Here is a 27629-nt window from a genome sequence, read left to right on the forward strand (position 1 = left end):
AGAAGGGCTGGAAGAAGCAGGGATTGTGCTGGGCCTTTAAGTGTGATCCCCTCCCCCCCAACGCGTGGAACTGACCGATCAGGGGAGCTACAATGGCTGCCAAGCAGTTAAGTTGAGGGTGCAGGAGACCATGTGAGAATCTCTGTGCTGGTGCTGTGTTCCAGGGAATAGGAAGCTGAAACGAGGCCACTTTTGTAGCTACTGCTGCTTCCAGTGCCACTGCAAAGGCCTGTCGATACCCAGGGGCCAATGCTGCTGGAAGCTGGATACAGGAATGTTACTGTAGAAAAATCCTAGTTCTCTGTACACTTGCTTGCTAGCAGAAAACAACCAGAATGAACATAAAATTAGCTTCTGCCTTTTGTTCATTCTCCAAATCGGAGGAGATGGCATCTAATTGGTGGAACCTGATTCACATGCAGATCCTTAGCTGCTAGCAAATCTGAAAAACACAGTTTTTGCTTTCCAGTCTGTGCAACACAACGAGACAGGGATTCTCAAAGTGTAATCCTTGGAACAGTAGCATTAGCATCCCCTTGGAACTTGTGAAAAATGCAAATTTTTGGCCTGCCCATCACCTACTGAATCTTAAACCCTGGGGATGTGGTCCAGCAGGCTGTGTCTTAAGTCTTCCAGATGATACTCATGCCCATTGAAGTTTGAGAACCACTATAATAAGGCGAACTAGAAACAACTGGAAAAGGATGCTGCTTGCTCTTCAACCATGCTCAAGAAATACGTTAAACACGTGTAGTCCAAAGAAGGAAAAAGGAACGTTAATTAGGAATGCTGAAAATTTAAATCCTAGCTCTGTTTATATTAGCTAATTGTAGTATTATTAGAGGTATAGGGCCTTAAATTCTTACTCCTAAAGTGGGGTGTCTATTTTATGGGAGTCGATTCTGCTCAAAAGGAGTAATTAAAAATTTTTTTTTTTAATGTTTATTGAGTATTGAGAGAGAGAGAGATAGTGTGCGAGCAGGGGAGGGGCAGAAAGAGAGGAAGACACAAAATCTGAAGCCGACTCCAGGCTCTGAGCTGTCAGCACAGAGCTTGATGCAGGCCTCGAACTCACAAACTGTGAGGTCATGACCTGAGCCAAAGTTGGATGCTCAACCAACTGAGCCACCCAGGAGCCCCTGAGAAAAGTGATTTTTAGGTTTTATTTTCACCCTCCATTACATCAGTACCTTTGTTAATACACCATTAGGTGCACATGCTCCAAACCCCTGGCAAAAGAATCAACAAAGCTTATTAGCTTTTACATTTTCTGGGGAAGAAAATTTTTTTTATTACAAAGATATTTGTGTTTTTTTTTCAAGCCAAATCAATAAACTTTCTTGAAAAGTAGTTCTGTTCATACTAAGTCATAAATTTGTTTGATATAATATATTGTTTTCAAAGAAAATGAACTTTTATTGCTGGAGACTCATATATATTTACTTAATTTCCAGAATGTGAAAATTAGCAAAAAAGTGAAAATCTCCTCATAATCTTACCACTTAGAGACAAAATGAAGTTAATCCTCCTCCCTCACCCTTTTCTTCTAATCCTCTCCTTAAAAAGGAACTACTGTTAACTAGATTTTTTGATGCTTATCAAGACATACATATTACGATAGTAATTGAAGTTAATGTATTCATTTTGAAAAAAGTTCTTATTTTTATGTATTAATTTACTTTTTTCATTTGCCAATTGAATAGTGGATTTCTTTATGAACCAGTAATTATTCGTGATGGCTGTATGATATTATGATTGTATGAATGTAACCAATTAATTATTCATTCTATCACTGAATATTTATATTTTTCTGTTTTTTTATATTGAGAACAGCAATGCATTTTAATATCTTATACATAATATCTTGTAGATACGTACATAAAAAGTGCTCCTTTTATTTTTTAGGCTAAATATTGAAAATATATTTATTGAGCATCACATTAAAAAATTGAGTAGGTCTTACTAAGGTATCCTCCAAAAAGATTGCTTCAATTTAAACTTTCAATAATAACGTACCCTTTGAAACTTTATTACTAGAATAGATTTAAAATGAAATTTAATGGTGTTTAATTTTCATTTTCTTAATTAGATGTAAGGGTGAACAACTATTTAAAAGTCTACTGGTTATTATTTTGTCATTCTCTGTGAGTTATTGGTTCTTATCCATGACTCCTTTTATTCTATTATACTGTTTTCCTTTTCTTCTTTGTAAAATGGAAGATTTTTGAACGTTTGGGATGTTAACTACTTGTTGAATATATTGCAAATATTTTCTGTTGGTGCAGCACTTTAAAAATTTTTTGTTTCATTTTTTACCATGAGTTAGCTTTAAATTTTAGAAATTCATATTTGTTAAGATACTTAATGGTTTTTGGGCTTCATGCCTTGCTTAGGAATCTGTTCCCATCTAGAGAATATTTTTAAAAACGATTTAATGTTATTTATACTTTGGTAGCATTGTTTCATACATTATATTTTTAATCTGCCAGTAAATAATTTTATAGTGTACATTTGTTTATATAAATGGATAGACAACATCATTTATTGAGTAATCTATTTCCCTTTAATTTTAAATGACATTTTAGAAGATACTCAGTTCTCATATACTCTTGGTACTGTATCTTATTTTCTAGTCCAGTTTACTTACCTTGTGTTTATTCCTGTCAAACTTACTGTTTTAATGACCATAGCTTTTTAAAATGTTAAATTTTCTCCCCTTGTGGTGACTTTTAAACTGGTAGACCAGTAGAACCAATCTCATTCCCCTTATCTTTCAACAACCTTTAAGAATTACATGTATATAGCAATTTCTAATGTACCTGAATTGTCATTTTTGAAAAATTATTTGATCACTGCTTTTGCAGGGTTCAATATAAATATTAATTGACTTTTAATCAGATGCAGCATAAAATCCTTGTATAAATACTTGTTTGTAAATCCCTGGGAGTACTTCTATTATAATGCTTTCAATTTAACATTGCTTATATATAAAGACTCTTTTCGTCAATGTATCTTCTCAAGGAAAACCAAAAAAAGTCAATAACATTTCAACTACCTAAGAGAATGGAGTTGTCCTTGTTAAATTCTAAGCTGTTATTTAGTAGTGTTCAGTCTTATTAAGAACAAGTCAATAATAGTAACTTATAACAAATGTATATTGAGCACCCAAAGGATATGTGTACACTACCAGAATTCTCTGGAGAATAAAGTAATTCTCTAAAGAATTCTCTGGCTTCCTAACTTTTCAGTGAGATCATCATGTATTTCTGAAAAGGTCAGAGTAAAACTATATTGCCATAGATTTTTCAGGAGGAGGGATTCAAGGGGTGGGACTGGGGAATTCTAGGACTGGAAGTTCTTTCTTGCGATAGTCTTCTGCCTAACCGAAATATGGGTCTTTCTGCTTGGATCTGATTCATACTGAAATTCATTTTAAAAATTAGCATAAATCCTTTAATGAAATAACTAACATTTGGTAACTTCCAATTCGGTGGACATGCTCAGTGAGTCAATGCTATGGGTTAGCAATTAATCTATTAGGTTGCAATCACCTTTTCAATTGATTTATATTAGAGGCTTCTAGTTTTCTAGTATTTACATATTTCATGTTGTTGACTTGTGCATGATTATTTATAGTTAATTATTTCTTTCTACTATTTTATGTGTATAATTACTTTGATTGACAGTGTCATAATTAGAATGATGATATCAGGGAATATTAATATTGCCTGCTTTTGAAAAAGGCAGAATATAAGATACATTATTTCATTTAAAAATAAATGGATAAATGTAACTAACTCATTTTTAAGGAAGATAGTGTAGTTTTTGTATAACAATATGCCATAAAAAATCTTTAATTAACTTTATATCTGGAAAAAGATCTAAATAAATTTAAATTTTTGTTTAATGTTTATTTATTTTTGAGAGAGAGAGTGAGAGAGAGACAGAGTATAAGTGGGAGAGCGGCAGAGAGAGAGGGAAACACAGAATCTGAAGCAGGCTCCAGGCTCTGAGCTGTCAGTACAGAGCCCAACCAGGGGTTCAAACTCACGAACTATGAGACCATGACCTGAGCTGAAGTTGGACTCTCTGCTGACTGAGCCACCCATGCACCCCATCTAAATAAATTTTAAATCATCAGATAAACACTATTTTTATTATTTGTTAATCAAAATGCCTGATTTTATAAACACTAATAGATAAATAAATTAATTCCAACCATGATTTATGCAGTATACATGAACTTTCTTTGATTTGCATATCTAAAGATGCTGGTATGAGTCACAATATTTTTTTAACTTCCATTTTTATTCAACTGGTGTTTTCAGTTATAAAATCACACTTTCATGTCCCTTGCTTATATATGTCTTCCTCTATACTTTTCACAAATATAAAACCTCATTAAAATGCTGTTTTACAAAATCAGATATACTGCAGCTCAGATCATGTCTCCTAAAACATAAGTACACACAGTGAAATCTTGATGTAAGACAGCTTAAACAAATGGGTGTTTTTACTGTTCTCTTGACAGCATCATAAAGAATTTCTGTGAATATCCATGTATAATCCAAGGGTGGGGAGACAGGGGAGATGAATATTTTGTAAACAACAGAAGTTTCTTAATAATCAGTCCTTTCTTTGGTAAGTAGCTTGAGTAGCCCTGGGTGAGCTCAGGACCTTGGGTTAGGTGGCAATTTAAGGTCTGTTTTACTGAATTGTGTTTATTAAGCATCTACTATCTGCCCATCTACACATTCTGTTGTTCTTGGGGAGGTTTTGAACAGAGATTAGGAGAGAATACCTTCACCTATTCCAACCCAAGTCAGTGATTTTGTCCACTTTTCTAGGCGGTGATTCAGAATTCAAAGAGAAAAATTAAAAGTGTTTCTCAGACTTTAATGTGTGCAGTAATCACCTGGGTAACTTGTTAAAATGAAAATTTTGATGCAGTAGGGGTGGGGCAGGTATGAGATTCTGCATTCATCTATGCCCTTTTCTACTCAAAATAATGAGTGATAATCATATACTATATTACCTTCACTGGTGTCTCGGCCCACTGCTGCTGAGGTTACTGTCTTGCATGAAAAGTAGTTCCAGTGGACGCCACCCCTCTTCACCACGCTGTTCTAGGAATTGTGGTTAAAGAGATCCAAGTTTTAGAAATGAACTGGTCACTGCTTCCAAAGGGCAAGTGATTCTGTCTTTGTGACCAAGATAATGAAAGTCTAACAGACAAATCTAATATTTCTCTTCTCATTTGGGAAGCCAGTGGATTGGCTTCTTCTGTTTCCTAATGGACGTATTACAAACTAGAAGCCATGCGTAATTTTTCAGGGCAGAGAAAGATACAAGAATGTTTGACATGTCATACTTTCACTTGCTGATTTTGTTGAAACTTGAGGTAAATGTTTTTGGAATTAAATGTCGAAGGCTTGAGCGATCACAGTGTAAGAATTTTAGTGGGCGTTTACCTCACAGGTTAAAGAAGGGTGACCAGATGGCAAATGGCCACCACATCACCTTTGTCTACAAGTGCAGGATTTTCAAAGGTCTCCGGGATAAATGGCAAATCGAAAAACAAACAAAACAGAAGTAATCAATTCTATGTGAGGTATTTACCACCTAGCGGTTTTCAAAAATCTTAACTATAAGATAAACTATATTTTATATAAATGATTAGGGTCCGAGTTAAAGGACAAAGCATACCATATATTTGAACACACATAAAGTGTGTCTATTTCCAAAAAAAAATGAGACTTTAAATTGATCTTATTTTAGTTCTTGCCTTGTGATTTGCTTGAAAATTGTCATTTTGTCAAATCTAACAAAGGCTAAGATTTTCCACTCAATTGATGAAAAAAGAAGTGACATTTCCTGAATAGTATATTTATTACCCACAGTCCTTTCTCTCATTGATCCTGACCTTTCTCTATTAATCACATAAATAAACTTCTTTCCAGTGTCTCTGTAACTGTGTCCTCGTAAGATTTAGCACTAGATTCCCTTTGAATCTATCTTAGTCATAATAATTATCCTCCTCCGTGCAGTGGCCATCAGTCTTGTTCCCCTCTTCTCACAATTATCCTCATCTTACCTCTTGCCTTTGTGTCTCTCCTTTACTTCCTATTTTACTATTTTACCAATCAAATGACCCCCAGGTCCTTATGCTTTTTCTCAGATAATCAGATTTTGTTTTCCAGAAGTAACACAGCATTTTGCTTCATTTGTATTTCTATCTATAACTTTGTTATCTTTTCACTTTTTAGATTGTTGGTGGAGATTTCCTTTGATTCTTCCCATATCTCATTCTAGCATAAAATGATTATTGTGACTATTACCTTCTGATTTTTAGTAAATTGCTTCCTTCAGAAATACGATACCCAGAGCTTTAGCAGATTCATCTCTGGTGCCATAAAGGAATCTTTGTTTTCTTGCTAGAGATTTTCTTCTCCACAGGTAACATCTAAATCTGTAAAAATTGGGTCAGTTTTTTAAAAAAACAACACAAACAAATGAACTTACACCAATTTCTCCCATACAATTGAACTGAATTGTCATCTTTGGTAAAGTCTCAATAGGCCATTCCTGCCACTAATTGACAGGTTATGAAACCGGTCTCCTTTATGTAAGAAAGATTCTAGATTTTTCAGTCCTTTCATATATGAATTGACTTCATATATGATTTGAGAACCAGCATTTATGCACAATTCATATGTCATTTTCTTCCTAACATAGTTTTGAGTTCCTTTTTAATAAAAGACATCTAAACAAGATAATTAAAATCTGTGGTTAAAAGCCAATGAAGAAACAAGTATAGGAAATATAGAGGAATTAAACCTAATATTCCATTAATTTATTCATCAAACATTGTCTAATAATACCCATGGTGTGGTAGGTATTCATTAGGCACTGGATCAGAAAATAAAACAAAAACAAGGTTTATGTTATATAGTTCCCAATTTTAAGAAGATCAAAATCTAGAAAAAAAAAAAAAAGACAGACAAAATTAATTAAATGCCAATATGTTGAATACTCTACCATATACATATGAATATTGCAGTGCATGGGGTCAGAGGACTTGATTTATGCTTCATTTAAAAAATAAGTCAACTTACCTTGATTCTTCTATGAGACAATGGCTGGCTTGGCTGTATGTAAAGGTTAGGCCCGTCTAGATACTTCAAAGATAAAAGAAAAAAATACCTTTACTACATCTTAAGAAAAAATATCCTTAGTTATTTGTTTTGAGCCTTTTTGTTCCATATTATGAATACATATGTGCCATATATTTTCAATTAAATGAAGGAAAAGTCAGGTTCAGGCTTCTAGTGCTCTTAAAGACTGATGTATTGCTTTAAGTCACAGTCACAAATAGTTTGTCACCATCGTGCATCCTGAGGAAGTTAGTTGTTTCGGAATTTTATCAGATTTGAAGGAAGCTTGTGATAACCCTTATTCTGCTATAGGATTGACCCATAAGTAGGCTGATGCTCTGGAAAGTCAGGTGTGGATTAAATTTAAGAACACAACAGCAATAATGTTGGAGACAGAATTGCCAAATTGTTTCTATTTGAGAAGAAAAAGAGTTGAAGGATGTGATTATGGAATATCAGGAGACACTGAATCAGATGGATAATGTATACTCATCTGTGGATACCACCTCTCTTGAATTCTAGAAGTGGTCTGCAGTCCTACTAGAGTTTTCTTTTCATCCGAGAACGAGACTCCAGGCACATGCATGTAATTGATTAATTCAACTCCGCATTATTGCCTTTGGCCTTAACTTTTTGTAAAAACTACCTAACTTGTTTTTAATCCTTGCCTTTATTTTTTCCACTCTAATTCATACTTCCAACTGATGCCATTATGGTATCTATGCCCAGTTCTAGATATTACCGCCCTGTTTGCCTTCTGAAAGCCCAAACCTTCTAGCCGGTCCTTAATAACTCTTTATGTTTTGAAATTAACTTACCTTTCCAAATTAGACTTCAAGTGCCCCTCATCACCCACTGGATGTTCTGTCTTGAACGTACCTACTTAACACTTAGCATGTCTGCACTTTTACACTTAGGTCTTTGTTCACGTGATTTCCTCTGTATCTATCTGTATGTATATCCAAACTGTATATCTCTTTCAAACTTTAGCCAAAATTTTGTCCCCTGTGCAGACTTCTGAAATTTCAAGTTGAATACCAACTTTTTATTCTTAACAGGAAAGCATAGCACTGCACCTGTATCTCTTTACATACACCTACTGCTTTCTGGATAACATTAAAAATGAGTATATAAGTTCCTTTAAAATTCATAGGAAAAAGATCTGTCTTATTCATTATTGAAATGGTAATAATAATAGTTAACATTTATTGAAGGCTCACTCTGTTATTTTAATATGTTTAATACAACTGGGCAGTAAAGCTTACTGAATAAAAAGAGAGTCTACTTAAGAAATACAACTAAAAGATGACTAAATTAACTGTTCCATTCAATGTGAGACATATATTATTAGTGCTTATAACAGTCCTATGAGACAAATATTACTATCCCATTTTAAACAGGGGGAACCGAAATCTCACAGAACTCAGAAACTTCCCCAGCATCACATGATCTGACTTTAGATCCAAACCCTTGACCATTCTTCTATGTTGCTGCTTGTGCATTCCCACCTGCATTTTTGTTACCTTTGGCTTCTTAGGTTACATATGTACCCCCCTCCAGAAAGCATTCATAAAGATCTATTGGATAAATGAATGAGTGGCTCAATTAAGAACACATATTTAAAAGTTATATATGTTTATTTATAAGCAGGCTGCAAGATAGAAAAAATTCATTCTTTGTGCTTAGAAGATAATTGATATAGGGACATCTGGGTGGCTCAGTCAGTTAAGCATCTGTCTTCGGCTCAGGTCATGATCTCACAGCTTGTGGGTTCAAGCCTCCCATCAGGCTCTGTGCTGACAGCTCAGAGCCTGGAGCCTGCTTCAGATTCTGTGTCTCCCTCTCTCTCTCTGACCTTCCCCCGCTCACACTCTCTCTCTCTCTCTCTCTCTCTCTCTCTCTCTCTGCCCCCCTCTCTCTCTCCCTCTCTCTCAAAAAATAAATAAACATTAAAAAAAGATTTAAAAAAAGAAGATAATTGATATAAAAATTTCTCCCTGACATGTAAACTGCTAAGATTTATGCCAGAGTTCTGATTTGTGCTTTTTATCACATAAAATAGGAGAATTACAGTCTTTCAAAATAAATTTACTTCTTTGAAATTTTTAAGAGCCGCAGGAAAAAGAAATGTAGGGGTTCATTCATCAGAAGAAGGATACTAGACAAACCTAAATTTTTATGAAAAGCTCTTTCCTTTAATGTCTGATCTCAGCCTTGACCTATTTGCCCTCAGATCAATTTCTTCTTTCCTCCTCTGTTCTAAATCATAGAGGTGATCCCTGTAGGCTATTTTTCTTAGGCTTTCATGTCATTGGGTTCTAGGTGTGTTTGGACAATGGGAAATACTTGAAGAAAGGAGGAAATGAGAAAAGGAGAAGCTAGGGTGTTTCCTGCCCTATCTGTCCGAAGTGGCATTGTCTTGCTAGCTACATCTCCTCTATGGCTCTGGGTTGATCAGACAGTCCCATTAAGTTTCAGCTTCTACCAGGTGACCCTGGCCCCTAATTATATGACTATTAAATTAGGAGCAGATACTCAAATTCAAATTTTGAGAGAAAGTGGTGGAAAGAGTATTAGATTACAGTATCAGATGACTTGGATTTGAGTCTTGCATTCTGTTTCTTTACTAGCTGTGTGACTTTGGGCAAGTCCTTTAGTATATCTGAGATCAGGTTTTTTTTATCAGTAAAATTGGATTATTACTAGTGCTATTAGGCCAACAGTTTATTCCACTAAACATATTCAATATCTCTAAGGAGATCCAAAGATTTGCTGAGGTTTCATGAGATGGAATGGGGGTTATTTTATCTTATTTTCTTTGTAATATATATATAGAATTATGTGTTTGAGGCTTATTGTATTCTCAATAAGAGAATGGAATGGGGGTTATTTTATCTTATTTTCTTTGTAATATATATGAGATATATTATCTTATAAAGATATATTTATCTTATTTTCTTTGTAATATATATATAGAATTATGTGTTTGAGGCTTATTGTATTCTCTTTCATTTTCTTTTTTATTCTGAAGATTATGCTTTATGAGAATGAATGGAATCCATGAACATATCTGCTTTCATTACCTTGTTCTAGTTATACTTTTTTTTATATAGTCATAAAGGTGACTTTGCAAGAAAAGCATACTGCATTTCACATTTGGGAGATAATCTATTGTCTTGAAAAAAATTATTGGGACCAGAAAAACAGTGTTCATTTTCTTCCTGAATCTGAGAAATGTTAAATGACGAGATTTCTCTTTTGATTTCTATTTGTTTCTATTTTTTAGCAAACACAATGATGTAAAGGAATTATACCAAAAATAACCCACTTTTATAATTTATAATTTTTTTTATAATTTCTTACATTATTTCTTTGGAAACATCAGAGCTGAACTCAAGTTTCTTTTAATGATGTGTGTGTGTATGTATGTATATATATATATTTATCTTCACAACCATTTGATCAAATTTTAAAAAGTTTCTGTTTTTTTAATGTTTATTTTTGAAAGAGAGAGAGCAGGGGAGGGGCAGAATCTGAAGCAGGCTCCAGGCTCTGAGCTGTCAGCACAGAGCCCGACGCAGGGCTTGAACTCAGGAACCGTGAGATCATGACCTGAGCCAAAGTCGGATGCTTAACCGACAGAGCCACCCAGGCACCCCAAAATGTTTCTCTTCTAAACAGAATGTTATAACTCTGAAAATATGACCTATACCTTTTCCAGATACACTTTTAACAAAAATGCTAGTTTTGCTTCCTAACTGTGGAGTATAGTTGAATGTATTCATTAATTTTCACAAGGATTCTTAAAAAAAGATTTGTTTTTTGTAATATTAATAATTTTGTTAGTATTGTTTGCACATTTGGGTTATATTTTTCTTAAGACAGGGAGTGTTGGAATTATACTTATTTGTAAATAATAGTTATTTTTATACCAGCATTACTTGAATATTTTTAGAAAAGTCAAGTAACACTAAAAAGTTTATAACCAAAACCATTTCATCTGATTCACTTATACTTGGAGGATGGGAATGGGTCCTTTCCAAGGTTTGTGTGGGGGCTTTTAATATTCATATTTCTAAATAATATAGACATGACCAGTAGTTCTAATATCTTCATTTTACACGTTTTGCTATCTCTCAATGTGGTACTTGAGGATTTTGTTCCTTTGAATTTTTTTTTTAATGTTTATTTATTTTTGAGTTAGAAACAGAGCATGAGCAGAGGAGCAGAAAGAGAGGGAGCAGAAACAGAGCATGAGCAGGGAGCAGAAAGAGAGGGAGACACAGAATTAGAAGCAGGCTCCAGGCTCTGAGCTGTCAGCACAGAGCCCAACGTAGGGCTTGAACTCACAAACTGTGAGATCATGACCTAAGCCGAAGTCAGATGCTCAACCAACTGAGACATTGAGGCGCCCCTTGGATTTTGTTCCTTTGTACTGTAACCCTTTTACCTCCTTCCATAAAACTTGAAGTTTTAATTGTATTTTTTGCAGTTTACTGTGCCTAAATAAATATTGTTAATTGCTGAGCCAAACAATGTATTTTTGTAAATAATTTTTTTTCCTGGGCATTTGCTTCTTTCTTTACATTTACTAATGTTTTATGTACTCAGTTTTAATTTTTTGCACATTCTCTAACAACTTTTTAAGTATAATTTTCTATAGAGTTGAATCCATCATATAATCTATCAGGCAGAGTAATTTATCAGAGTTACTCATTTTCCTAGAGGTCATGCTCCTGGATTCCTCCTGCCTCCTGGGCTAGTCTGCACCAGTTATTCTCTAGGCCTGTTTTACAACTTTGCTTTTCTTTCCATGCCCTGGGAATTCCCTTTACCTTCCTCTTCTGTTGAATCCATCATTTCCTAGATTCCACTATTTTTCTTTCTTGGTTTTATACTCTCAATTTGAAAGTAGAGATACTCTCCAGTAGCTTCAAGCCAAAGGATGCATCAGGGATAAATGTTTGGAGGCCATTCATGTCTAAAAGTTTTTTTATTTTGCCCTCACACTTCATTAACAGTTTATCTGCATAAATTTGGCACAGTCTCAATTCCTGTCGGAGTTTTTTTATTCCTAAAATCCCAGAATATGCCCTGTTGTCAGTCTTTTTATATTCTTATGGACCCTCAATGGACCTTGTAAATTTGGAAAAATTTCTCATATAATTTTTTTTACCTTTTTTTTTTTTTTTTACATTTTTTTCCCTGTATTTTTTCTCAGGGACTTCTGGTCAGCAGTTACATCTCCTGGAATAATTCTCTATAATTTTTGTATGTTTTTCTTTAGATTTCTTTTTATGTCTTTCTTTTTATTTTTCTTTTTAAATGAGATTTTCTCAAAATCTTCTACCTTTTATCTTCTAATCCTTGTATCAGATAGTAAACATATTTTACCTGTGCTTTTAAAATGTTTCATTTTACCTATGCAGCATTCCATTTTGCTGCATAGATGTAGTAGTTTATATTTTGGAAAGTTAATTTTAATTTTTGACTTATTTCATCTGGTCACTCATTGTATGATTTTAGTAACCTCATATTTCCCCATTTTGTTGTTACTGTTGTTAATTTTGGTGTCTGTCCTTCATCTAGGTGCTTTCCTTAAATGATTGGTATCTTTGGATGTCTATGAATGGGACTCTAAGAAGCTAGTTGGAGATTATATACCTAGAAAGGGCTGTGTACTAGAGACCATGGAAGCCATATTGGCAAACTTGCCAGATTTTGGCCTTTGAGAAATTCTCAAATGCCAGTATCTGTTCTTTCTGCGATTTTTCAGTTCCTTTAGAAATGTTCCTCCATTCTGCTACTTTAGGAGCAAGCTGCAATCAGGCTCGGAATGTGGTAGGCGTCTTAGCAGTGACATACAGTCATCTGCTGAAAATCACATTTTCTTCCAGAATCTGGCCACAGTCCCCACATTGCTTGGTATCTCTGATACCAAGTAGCCAGCTGCTAGATGGGATTGAACGAGGTAGGGGCAAGATCAGGGTACTGGGAAGCCCCTGAAATCATTTCTGCTCTTTCAAGCCCTGTCTCCTCTTTCCTTTTGTGGTATCTGACACTCATCACATTTGCCTCTTTGGGTTCTGAGCTGCCAATGACTTGTCTTTTCACTGTGTGCTGCTTTCTTCAGACACTTGATTTTCAAATTCCTTTGCTGTGCTATTACAGGTTGTCTCTTAGTTTTCCATCTTCCACAGTTTTCTTGATGTTTCTTGTTCTCTCATCTGTGGGGATTTACGTGCCATGGAACTTGGGGAGAGAAAGAGGGATAGTTTGCTGAATTTAATGAGAAGCCTATTTTTAGATTTATGGTACTCCAATCTTACATTTTTTGAGCACAAAAAGGAGATAAAGAACCTCCTCAAACACAGCAGTATATTTTATTTTATTTTATTTTATTTTATTTTATTTTATTTTATTTTTTATTTATTAAAAAAATTTTTAATGTTTATTTATTTTTGAGAGACAGAAAGAGCACGAGGGGGGAAGGAGCAGAGAGAGGGGGGAAAACACAGAATCTGAAGCAGGCTCCAGGCTCTGAGCTGTCAGCACAAAGCCCACTGTGGGGCTCAAACTCACGAGCCCTGAGATCATGACCAGAGCCTATGTCACTAAACTGACAGAGCCACCTAGGCGCCCCCATCAGTGTATTTTAAAATTGCATTATTATTGTTCTCCTAGTTCAGAAATATTTTAAATAATGCATATATGAACATTTTTATTTCAAAATGTAGCCTGCTAGTTTATCTTCAGGTATTGAAAAAAGGCCATAAGTCAAAACATATGATAATGGATGTTTGTAACCAATGTCTATAGCCATAGTTTGTAATTTACAAAAATGAATCAATAAGACATTGATTGAAAAAAAAAAGTCTGTTTCTCAGCAAAGATTGTAGATTTCTTCTTTAAAGGATAAATATTTCATGAACTTTAGTCTCCTGATGTCAAAATCAGTACTAACTTTGCCAAGTTAGTTCAGTAACAGCATTTAGTCTTGGATGATTTTATCTAGCTCTCATCTTCAGTTGGCCTCATGAGCTTCTTGATTTTGTTTCTTTCAGTCTTATCACTTAGTTTAGGAAGTACAAAGACTTCATTCCGGTATTGAAGTGTGAAAGAATGAGATAAAGATCAAATTACCTGTACAAGAAAGAGAAATGGATGACTTATCATGTTTTCACATTCCTAAGGTTTCTAGGTGAAATTTCCTACCATAAATGTCAGTTAAATAAATGTCTGAAACAACGTGACTTTTTTTTTATACTAAGAATGGCATTAGAATTGCTATGAATTTCTTTGCTTGTGGGATTAAATTACAGACAGAGCCCTGGAGTTTGTTCTGCCATCACAGTTATACTTTTAGGAGTGAGATTTATTTAATTAAAATAATTGGAAAAGGCTTATGGAGGCATTGGCCATATAAATAGTGAGGAAGTTATAAATAGTCTCTTACAAAAATTGTATTTCTGGAACCAATCATTTAATTTTGTTTCATGACTTTTTATCCCTTCCGTGAAGAAATGGCTTATATAATTTCCTGTGATGAGTTTTAAGGCAGTGTTTGGGGGGGAAAAAAGGTGGTAATAGGTAGACACAACACATATTGTTGCCTCTCTAGCTACCCATTCCATAGCCTATAAAGGCAGGTATATCATGCCAGATAAGAAATACACATAAAGAAGAAAAGAACCCACACATTTAAAATAATTTTAAAACTAAATCATACATTTGTCCTTCTAAAAATGAGTTCTCCAGATATATATTCTGTACCTATAAAAATGTGTATCTCTGTTCACAAATTGGTTTTGATTCCTGTCAGAGTAGTGAATACTGCCAATTTAACATAAGGAAAAAACCTTTTGCGATTAAGGCTTTGAATGTCTGTCTTCATTCAGATGCATTTGTACGTGTGCTCCTTATACTAGGAATGGGAAAGAACACATATAGGTGGACCCCAGCCCTTGCCCCACAGCATCCCAACTTTTTTGCCATGGAATGATCTTGAGAGCATGCGTGTGACACAGATGTCTTTCCTGGATCTCTCACTGATAACTCACAATCCTTCTGGGCTTATAATATGATGTAGTGTCGTGTGTGTGTGTGTGTGTGTGTGTGTGTGTGTGTGTGTGTGTGTCAGTGAGATGTGGTGTCCTTGATCTTAAAGTGCTTTTGGTAGTCTTAGGGTTTGTAAATCAGAGAATCTTCTAGTCCACACTTTCTGACTGACAAAACTAAGATCTTGGCAATTGGGCTCTGCTCCAGCAAGGTTTATCTGCATACTCAAACAAGTCTTGAATAGCCAAAGTACTGACTTACATGCCTAAGGCCTAAAATAAATGAGAAGCCCACAAAAGGGTGAGACAGCAAAACTAATGAGGCCCAGATAGGGAGCCTACAGAAAAGCCTACAGAAAAGGGTAATATACTCTACTTCCCCTTCATACTCTTTTGATTAGCTTTTTATCAGGCGCTGGGGAGTGAATTCTGGAGTGTATATGCACTCACTCCAAGAAGATACTTGTTCTCTACAGACCAGCATTATGGGAGCAGTAGCTGGAGATGGTTAATGTGAATGGGAATAATACAAACTTTGCAAGCTGTATAAAACGTTGTGAATCTATAGAGTTTTTGAAAACTCTGTACGGTCTTATTACAGCAGGAATCCATCATTATGGCCTAGCAATTTAAGTTAGATTATATAACCTCTGAGGCAAAGGTCAGCATTTGGCATTTGTGGTTTGTTTTTTTTCTCAACATTCCAAAGGTAATCCAGTTGATATTGTTTGAACTGTTTCTATAAGATGTAATTTCTTTATTTAATTGGTTAGTATAAACAAAGATGGAAAGATTTAACTTTCCTAAAATTCCCAACAATTTCAATTTTACATCAAATTATATAGTTTGGAATGAAAATAACCTATCTGCAGATGGTGCTGAATTGCATAAAATTAATTACTACATGTGCAAGTTTTCAGTAATTAATTCCAGTGAGGCCTGTAAAAATCTATTGTGAGCAGAATTACATGCTTCTTAGCCTCTTCTTTTCCAGCCTGATGTGTTGCTCTTTCACTTTTGAGAAGAATTTAAAGTGACATGGAAGCTTAAAAGTCATTCAGGGAGAATTTTGATTTAGGCTTCTTAGGCTATGAAAGAACCAAACTCTTGGGTGATGACTAGTTCCCACAGTTCCCATAGGACTGTCGGTTTTTGTTTGCAGAGTGATTTTCTCTAAGTGAGGGGGTGGGGAAGTCAATATTGGCAATGTTGGTGCTAGGGCTTTATGTATGTTTTCCAGCCATGCCTGGACATCGATTGACAGTGGCATTTGTCCAGGGTTTTAGACTTTGCCTTAGTACTGATATGTAATGTTCATTTTTCCATCACTTTCTGTGGTCTTCATGAGTGACTGTTTGTAATACAAAAACTTAATTCATGCAATTGAATATTTCGAATGTAATACTAAGTGTATTTTGTGAATAACAGTGAAGTTTTGGGGATCACTAAAGAGGGTACTAATATGGGATGATGAAGAAACAAGAGAATTTCAGACTAACAGTATTTAAAAGTGAGAGTTTTAGGGGCGCCTGGGTGGCTCAGTCGGTTAAGCGGCCGACTTCGGCTCAGTTCATGATCTCGCGGTCCGTGAGTTCTAGCCCCGCGTCGGGCTCTGGGCTGACAGCTCAGAGCCTGGAGCCTGTTTCAGATTCTGTGTCTCCCTCTCTCTGACCCTCCGCCATTCATGCTCGGTCTCTCTCTGTCTCAGAAATAAATAAACGTTAAAAAAAATTTTTAAAAAAGTGAGAGTTTTACTAGGCATTTAGATTCTATTTTGAATTGTGTGTCTTCAAAATCTTCAAGAAGTTTGGGAATTGTGGAAACTTGTAAGCCATTCTCATCTTAGCCATATGGGATAAGGCTGTCTCTGTTATGAAATCTGATGCTGGATTTTAAATAGAGACATTTATTCATTTGAATGAAATTAAGTGAGATAGATTAAAATACCTTAAATATAACCTTGGAAGGCCCTTAAAGACCTACTGCTCTTCAGAAGTTATAATGGTACTTTTAAGGGCCAATATTATATTACTTTAGGCACACATACAGCTATGATTCTCCACCCTAACTTTGCATCAGAATTAACTATGGGGCTTTTCAAAATAAATTTAATGCTTGCATCCCACCCTTGACAAATGGCACCCACACATACACTCATTCACTCTGATACACATTACTAAGCTGTTTCTTGGCTATTATGCTTGAAGAAAAGGCACAAATTTTTGGGGGGGGCATGGAATTGCTTAATTATTTTGCTTTCTAAGTACATGATTTTCATTCTGGAATCCATGAGGCATCCCCTGCCCTAGGGAGAGATAAGAAAAAATTACAGAAAAATTTCAAAGATTAAAAGTAATTAATATTCAGTTTCTACACTCAAAAATTTAACTTCTCAATAAAACAATAGGTTCTATACCAAACTTTTCTTTTGAGGAAGGATTGTCTAAATTTCTTTAACTCCCATTAAACTTAACCTACATGGTAGGCGACACGTTAGAGTTTTACATGAAAAGTTCTCCACATCAGTAGAAAGAGGAAAATTTTGCTCTTTCTGGCTCTGAGAGAATTATGAGCAAAAGAAAGAAAGAATTAGGAGTGCCTAATGAACTTTTTTCTTTTCTTCTCCAAGCTTTGTTCCTCAGAGGAAGAACATTATTTTCTTCCTACTTGCTGTTTGGTACTCTGAAAAGAGGCTGCTTTGCAATTAACAATTTGGATCACAGCTAAATCAAATACAATTGGCATCCTAGAAAAGCTGGAAAGGTGAAGGTCCTAAAGTGAAGCTTTCCTAAATTCCCCTGGGCTCCTAAGTGATACTGAATGAACCCAGAAATAACTGGGGAAACTTGACAGAGGAGGAAACTATGTTGGTGTAGAATTACCCCTGGGGTGTGGCAAATAGGAGATCCCTTGATCTGAGAGTGAATGGAAGTCAAACATAGATGACAAAATTTAAGTTAAATTCAAGTTCAACACAGAGCCACCAGGAGTCTTGCCTCAGCCAAAAGAATGAGAAATCAGCTAAAGACTTCAGCAGAGGAGGCCAACATGGCATTCAGTCACTTGGCAGTCATTGGACATTGTCTCAATGACCCATGCATGCTGGCCAGCACACCCTGAGGAACCATGCAAGGCTGAAGACCCCCTTGTACCCACACCATGAAGACATGTATGTCACACTCTTCTCCTACCGTGTACCTGAATGACATCTTAGGAAGACATCTCCTAGGGGGAGAGAGAGGTGATGATCAGAAAAAAAAAAAAAAATGAAAGTATGCTAAAATTATTTCAGACTAAGCAATTAAGCTTCAAATTTATTAAGACTAGCTGGGTTATTTATTTATTTATTTCTATTAACCAGCAGGATAGGGCTGGGGAGAAAAAAACAAATTTGTCCTATAGGAATATTTTCTCTGAAAATTTGGGTGGTAACGTAGGATATATTAGATACATAGTCTTAGAAAAATTAGCTGACAAAAAAGGGAATCTCTGTGTTTTCACTTATACCACATATTTTCTTAGGATGTAATTGAGAAGCATTCACTGAAACAGAAAAATTCTTTTAAATTTGAATTTTAGCTACCTCACAGGTCTATCTCAGATATAAATGAAAACTTTTGGAATTTTTGCTAGTTGTAAATGAATAATGAAATACCATTGATTTAGGATCTAATGAGCCACTGTATTAGTCATCTCTGGCTACCATAGCAAAATATAATAGTCGGGGTTGCTCAAAAAATAAAAATTTATTTTCTCACAGTTCTGAGACTGGAAGTCCAAGAGGAAGGTGCCAGCAGAGTTGGTGTCTGGTGAGAGCTCTCCCTTTGGGTAGCATGTGGCTGCCTTCTTACTGTGTGCTCACATAATCTCTTCTTTGTGTATTCACAGATCTCTACCACTTTCTCTTTTTATAAGACAACCAATCCTTTTGGATTAGGACCCGATCTTTATGATCTCATTTAATTTTAATTACTTCCTGAAGGCCCTTTCCCAAAATACAGTCCCACTGAGGATTAAGGCTTCCATATATAAATTTTGAGGGACACAGTTCAGTCCGTAACATCCATGAAACTTAAATGTAGTATTTTTAACACAGTTCTGTCTAATTATACTTTAAGTATATAAACATGACTTTAGGCAGTATAGGACACTGAAGTACCTTATGAAGCATAAGCAAAGAACTAAATGATATCCAGTATATCTCTTATGTTAAATTGCTTTCTAAACTGGTAATTCATGTATAGAGCATATGGTAATATTTGATAACTAGCATAGATAACAAATTGGCCATGCCACTTCACTTTTTATTAATTCTGAGAATATCAAATTCATCATGTTTTCAGTTTGGGAACAGATCTAACTTATGAGCTGTTGGAATGTGCTGTAATACAAGCATTCATTTAAGCTAAAACTTTTCTAGTATGTAGAATAGCTAGTAAATATGAAGCTACTTTATTTAGCCATACCCCGAGTCATAACCAATAAATTAATTAAGTATTCATAATTAGCATAGTATTTTCAAACCACTATAATTATATGGTTTTCAATTCTTGTCTTTATAAATCACATTCCCCAGCACTCTACTGCCATTGCAGCCACAGCAATAGGGAGAAAAAATGCTTTGTTCAGAGGCAATAGTCTGTAGTTCGGGGCTGCCACATACAGTTATACAGGTTGTATACTGCATAAGTGTGCTGCATTTAGCAAGACTCTATTCACATTATAGACAACATAGTTTGCATATTTATTTTAACAAAAATTTCCCAGCAGATGGCAGTCAAATGTCTTATTCTGAGGAAATCAACATAAAGCAACAATTTTCTGACAGATAGTAATAAAGTTTTTTTGAGTAAGACCACCTTTTTTTCTAACTTACAAAAAGTCACAGAATAGGCTAGCTCATGGAGGATATACCTCATGGGGGAATTTTAAAGACTAATCAAGTCACAATAGTTCCTGACTCATAGAAAGCTCTGGGTAAATGTTAGTTACTAATAATCCACAATTACTACTGTGTAGACTGCTGTCACCATTTTTGTTATCTCTGTGAGGGCAAGCAAAGAATTTTCACACATATAGTCAGTATCATTTGGGAGAAGAGAGATGGTATGGAATTCTATCTTATCTAAAAATACTGAATGTTCCATAAGATATTATTTAAACAAGCCCAGCTGAGGACTTAAACTTTAAATAGAATGAATATTCAGAAGAAAAGATACTTAACAAGTTTTAGTTGCCCCCTCCCAGTATGGTGGAAAGTGAGGGTCAAGGATTTGTAAGGAAGATTATATCAGTTCTGGAAAAGTTGCTATTTTTTCCTGCTTCTGAATGAGGTGCTGTGTCAGTTCAAGTCTTCTGAGAAGAAAACTCTAAGACAAGATAGCAGGACAGGAGATTCAGTGAGTAGAACCCCTGTAGGGATAAGGAGAGAGAGAGAGCAAGGAGGGAGAAGATTCAGATTGTGATACTCACGGAAGGAGAAACAGAAGGATGGGGACTTGGATAGGAATAGCTCCAGACCAGAGTGCACTTCTGAGGAAGCCTCAGCCAAACCAACGGAGAGTCCCCAAGCAAAATTTGCCCACTGAAGGAGTCCCACATTGGACAGGAATAGCTTAGGTCTAGAAGTCTCCATTCTCCATGTTCAGTTATTGGCTGTAGACAGCCCAGAAGAAGTGTGTTCTCTGACTGAACACAAGAGTGGATCTAAAGGTTCAGCAGCTGGGGCTGTCAGTCGACTATGTTCCTTATTGGCAGGCTCTCCTGAAGGGACATCTGAGTGAGACACATACATGGCTGCTACAGATGTGAAAATTTTCTGACCCTGCTTCATATGTTTAAAAGCATAAATAACCCACCTACACACACTTTAAAAACTACATAGTAGTGGCGCCTGGGTGGCTCAGTCAGTTGAGCGTCTGACTTCTGCCCAGGCCATGATCTCGCGGTCCGTGGGTTCGAGCCCCGCATCGGGCTCTGTGCTGACAGCTCGGAGCCCGGAGCCTGTTTCAGATTCTGTATCTCCCTCTCTCTCTGACCCTCCCCTGTTCATGTTCTGTCTCTCTCTGTCTCAAAAATAAATAAACATTAAAAAAAATTTAAAAAATACATAGTCATATGAGCAGTCATTTACAGAATTGAAGGGGGGACTAGGCAGCTATTCAATAATAGTAAGAGACTTCCACATCCCACATCCCATTTTATTTTATTTTATTTTATTTTTATTTTTTAAATATGAAATTTATTGTCACATTGGTTTCCATACAACACCCAGTGCTCATCCCAACAGGTGCCCTCCTCAATACCCATCACCAACCCTCCTCTCCCTCCCAGCCCCCATTAACCCTCAGTTTGTTCTCAGTTTGTAAGAGTCTCTTATGTTTTGGCTCTCTCCCTCTCTAACCTCTTTTTTTTTCTTCCCCTCCCCCATGGTCTTCTGTTAAGTTTCTCAGGATCCACATAAGAGTGAAAACATATGATATCTGTCTTTCTCTGTATGGCTTATTTCACTTAGCATAACACTCTCCAGTTCCATCCACATTGCTACAAAGGGCCATATTTCATTCTTTCTCATTTCCACGTAGTATTCCATTGTGTATATAAACCACAATTTCTTTATCTACCCATCAGTGGATGGACATGTAGGCTCTTTCCATAATTTGGCTATTGTTGGAAGTGCTGCTACAAATATTGGGGTACAAGTGCCCCTATGCATCAGTACTCCTGTATCCCATGGGTAAATTCCTAGCAGTACTACTGCTGGGTCATAGGGTAGATCTATTTTTAATGTTTTGAGGAACCTCCACACTGTTTTCCAGAGCGGTTGCACCAATTTGCATTCCCACCAACAGTGCAAGAGGGTTCCTGTCTCTCCACATCCTCTCCAGCATCTATATTCTCCTGAATTGTTCATTTTAGCCACTCTGACTGGTGTATGGTGGTATCTGAGTGTGATTTTGATTTGTATTTCCCTGATGAGGAGCGATGTTGAGCATCTTCTCATGTGCCTGTTGGCCATCTGGATGTCTTCTTTGGAGAAGTGTCTATTCATGTTTTCTGTCCATTTCTTCACTGGATTACTTGTTTTTTGGGTGTGGAGTTTGGTGATCCTATTTTAAATAATAGAACAACCAGGAAGAAGATCAATGAGTAAATAGAGGACTTGAACAAGACTATAGAACAATGGGACCTAACAGACATATCCAAAACCCTCCATCCAACAACGGCAGAATATCCATTTTTTTCAAATGTACATGGAATATTTTCTAGGACAGATCATATTTTAGGCCATAAAACAAGTTCTAATAAATTTTAAAAGATTAAAAGCATACAGAGTATAGTTTCTTATCAGAAAGGAATGAGACTAGACATCAATAGCAGAAAAAAATTGGAAAATCCACAAATATGTGGAAATTAAACTACTCCATTACAATAGCATCAGAAATAAAAAAAAAATTCTTAGGGATAAACTTAACCAAGAAGACAAAAGACTAGTACAGAGAAATCTACAAAGCTTTTTTGAAAGAAATTAAAGAAGACATAAATAAATGGAATGATTTCCCATGTGTGTGTGTTGGAAGACAAATAATGTTAAGATGTCGGTATTACCTAAAGCAATCTATAGATTCAGTGCACTCCCTATCAAAACCGTAGCACTGTTTTGTAGAAATAAAACAAACAAACCTCCATCCTAAAATTCATACTAAATCTCAAGAGACTATTACAACCTTGAAAAAGATAAATAAAGTGGGAGGTCTCACACTTCCTGGTTTCAAAACTTATTAAAAAGTCCCATTAATCAAAAAAGTGTGGTACTGGTATGCTGAGTGGCTCAGTTGGTTAAGTATCCAATTCTTGATTTTGGCTCAGATCATAATCTGATGGTTTGTGGTATTGAGCCCTGTGTCGGGCTCCATGCTGACAGTGTGGAGCCTGCTTGGGATTCTCTTGCTCCCTCTCTCTCTGTCCCTCTCCCACTCATGCACATGTACTCACTCTCTCTCTCTCTCTCTCTCTTTCTCTTAAACTTTAAAAAAGTGAAACATGTTTAAAAACAATGCAGTACTGGTATAAAGAAAGAAATATCGATGAATGGAATAGAATATGCAGTGCAGAAACAAACCCTCACATATATGGTCAAATGATTTTTGACGAAGACAGTAAGACTGTTTAATGGTGGTGGGGGGACAAGCTTTTCAACAAATGGTGCTGGGTAAACTAGGTATCTGTACATGTAAAACAATGAAATTTGGTCCCTACCTTACATCATATACAAAAATTAACCAAAAAATGGATCAAAGACTTAAACATGAGAGCTAAAGCTATAAAACTCCTGGGAGAAAAGATAAAGGAAAAACCTTATGACATTAGATATGGCAATGATTTCTTGGATATGATATCAAAAGCACAGGCAACAAAAGAATACATAGGCAAATTGGACTCCATCAAAATTTAAAACTTTTATGCATCGAAGAACTGTCAACAGAGCGAAAACATAATTCATGGAATATGACAAAATATTTGAAAATTATGTTACCTGTTAAGGGGTAAATATCCAGACTGTATAAAGAACTCCTATCCCACCACCACCAAAAGCAGACTTCTTGATTAAAAAATGGGCAAAGGACTCAAAGAGAAATTTCTCCAAAGATATACAACTGGCTAATAATAAGCTCATGAGAAGATGCTCAATATCAATAAACATTAGGGAAATGTAAATAAATATCATAATGAGATACCATATCACATATTACAATAGGATGCTATTGTAAACAAAAAAAGGAAATAACAAGTGTTGTCAAGGATTAGAGAAATTAGAACCCTTGTGCACTGTTGGTGAGAACATAAAATGGTACAGCCATTATGGAAACCAGTATGGTAGTTCCTCAAAAAATTAAAAATAGAATTACCATATGATCCAGTGATTCCACTTCTGGGTATGTACCCAAAAGATTTGAAAGCAGGGACTCTAACAGGTATTTGTATATTTTCATATCTATTAATTCATATCATTATTCATAAAGGTAAAAGCAACCATTTTGTATCTCTGCGCCTTTATGTTTTCCCTTTCTCTCTTTTTGCTTTTCTTTCTTACTGTTCTCTCTCCCCCCTTTCTTTCTCTGTCCCTATTTTTCTATCTCTCCCCCACCTCTTCCCTCTTCTTCCTTCCTTTTCCCTCCCCCTCTTCACATTGGCATTTCATTGATATTCTCATCACTGTCCTGCCCATTGGTTTATAAATGGGTAAGCAAAACGTAATATATACATAATGAAAAATTAGTCTAAAATGGGAAAGAAGTTCTGATATGTGCTCTAACATGGATGAGCCTCGAGAACATTATGCTAAGTAAAACAAGCCAGCCACAAAAGGACAAATACTGTATGATTCCACTTACATGAGGTACCTAGAATAGTTAAATTGATAGAGATAAAAAAAATGGCTGTCAGGGGCTGGGAGGAGGAAGAAGTGTGGCATTTTTGTTTAATGGCTATGAATTTTTGGTTCAAAAGCTGAAAAAAGTTCTTGGGAGAGATGGTGGTGATGGTTGCACAATAGTGTGAATGCACTTAATGCCATTGAACTGTACACTTAAAAATGGTTAAAGTGGTAAATTTTATGTTATATATATTTCCACATCTTAAAAAAAAGTTTAACTGAAAATATATTAAAATTCATAGAAAAAACCCAACTCATTTCAGAAAAATGCATAATAGTTTAACAGTATGAATCATAAGTAATTTAAGCAATGATAATTTGGTCAGTAGAGGTAGGTTGGATTTAAAAATATCAGTTTAGGGATGCTGGGCCGCTCAGTTGCTTAGGTGTATGACTTTGGCTCAGGTCATGATCTTGTGGTTCATGAGTTCAAGCCCTGCGTCAGGCTCTGTGCTGACAGCTCAGAGCCTGGAGCCTGCGTTGGATTCTTTGTCTTCCTCTCTCTTTTCCCCTCCCCTGCTCGTGCTTGGTCTTGCTCTCTCTCTCTCTCTCAAAAATAGATTATTTTTTTTATGTTTATTTATCAGTTTAGTCATTAAGTTGTCAGGTAAAGGAGAAGCCTAAACATTCAGTTTCTTTCAGGCCTCTTGGATATATTTGTATTCTAAGAATGAGAAAAACAAACAAACAAAAAACCCTTCAAACTTAGTATAAGGAAATGTCACTTGGGTGAATTAATCCCAACATTCCGCAAGGAATTTTGGTGAAAGAATTGAAGATCTAGTGTTAACCTATTTTCTAGACTAAAACTTCATTCCTATTTCAGAATACCTCCTCTTAACTACATGATAGATCTAATATTAAAGTTTTATGGCTAGGGTTTATTCAAACACTTCAGTAAAGTGGGAAAAAAATAGTACCATCATTAGGTGATTATTTATTTTACTCCTTGCTGAGGAAATTTCCCTATATCCCAGAATATTTGAAATCAATATGTGGCTAAAGGAAACACATTATTGAAAAACCACTGACCCCAACAATTGTCATTATTTAAAAACCCAAAGTGTATCTGGTCTCAGTCTTCACTATTTAACTGTTTTTTATTTTGAGGAAGTCTGTTAGACATGATTATTTTCTAATCTGATATTTTCAGAGCATCGGTAAGTGATAAGAAGAGATACTTCTCTCACTTCTCCAAACTTTCACATCTGTAAAGAAGAAATAATTCCTCAAATTTCTTTTCTTTTTTCAAGAAATAATAATTTTTCTTGATGAGAAGACAGTAGAAAAATATATGTATATAAATATGTGTACATAAAAAATAATGTTAATAACTCTTTTAAAGGAAAACCATATGAACAATAGTGACATTTTAAATAGTTTATATAATGACAATGAAAGACTGCTGAGTCCATCTGAATATATTAGAGAGTCAAAATGGAATTAGCTTTTGGGTCTCTAAACTGCATAAATCTATACATCTTCTCCCAAAAAGTTAAGAATCATGCATTGGAGAGGGGCATTAGAGAATGTGTGCTTAGAGTACTTAAAATAGTTTCTCACACATGGAAAAGTCATTTTCATCATCATTGTTATGATTTATACCAGTGATTTTCAGCCAGTGGTGGTTTTTGCCTCCCAGATGACATTTTGTAGTACCTGGTGATAATTTTGGTTGTCATGACTTAGGGGAGACTACTGGCATCTACTGGGTTAGAGGCCAAGATTCTGCTAAAATTCCTACAATGCACAGGACAGATCCCATACAAAGAATTAGCAGGTCCAGAATATCAATAGTGCTGAGGTTGAGAAACACTGACTTAATTTATTCTGTTGTTGAAGATGAAGTTTAAAGGCCAATAAACATTTCAAAATGTTGCAATTAATGCTGATTAACCCTACCATTAACTCTATATTTTCTAAGCTTCTGTTAAGCAAGCTGTGAGTTACCAAGAATCAGAAATCTCCATGAATATACAACTATGGGATAGGGAAAAAGTTTCTGAGGGAATAATAAAATAAATAAGATAACAAATGTGTTCCTGCAACATAGAGTAAGAAAGGTGAAACAAAAGACACGGGGAAAAGTAAAGGGAGCAGGGATTGCCTTGTGAAGAGGGGAATCTCAAGAACATGATTTAGGGATTCTGTTCCACCACCCTGCCCCCTAGCATCTGATGTGGGTTTATAACTTTTTAGTTAATTTCAAACTTTGAATGAATGAATGAAGTACCTGATTACAACTCATATCCCTTCACTCTCCCCAGAATTCCACAGTGCTCTATTCTTTCTCCTAATAATCAGCAAAATGAGGAGAGACTTGGTGCTCCCTAACTACTTTCCATTGAGGAGGAAACTGGGTTGAGAAGGGATTGGCAGGAATAGGTATAGGAAGAAATGTTGAGATCAAGTGGACCCAGTCCTACCCATATGTAAAGCTCCCTTCAGCCAGCATGCTATTGTATCTCCTCTATCTACTGAATTTGCATACTACTTGACCTGATTTTGGTAGCTGTTTATTGGTTTATTTTTATGGAAATATTTCTTTTACTATGTTCTAAACCAAATCACCGTGAATCAAATCACAGATGGTGTGCAATACCTGTGGTTGGAAATCCCTACCATCTTGCAATTCTGATGTAATTTTGTGTATGGGGGGCATTTTTCTTAATATAATGAAATGCTATTTTAAGTTGGAGGTTTTACTATATAGTATATTAAGAAAAATACTAAAAACCAGAACCAAAGGCATTTTCTGTGTTGAAGGTGCTCCGGTTGTGACTCAGTGGCCATTACCATGTTTGCTACACCAAGATGTATGTTTTGTGGGTACTTTCGTTAGAGTTGTAAATCAGATTTCATTTCATAAATACCCAGTAAGTCATCTGGTTTCTAATCAAAAGACATGTAGTGAGCCAGAAAGCAAAGATAATTTATATATTTTTTATCCTATAGCTGTGCTTTTATTTCAACCAACTAAGT

Source organism: Prionailurus viverrinus, chromosome B2 (assembly GCF_022837055.1).
Source record: "Prionailurus viverrinus isolate Anna chromosome B2, UM_Priviv_1.0, whole genome shotgun sequence".
Taxonomy (NCBI): Eukaryota; Metazoa; Chordata; class Mammalia; order Carnivora; family Felidae; genus Prionailurus; species Prionailurus viverrinus.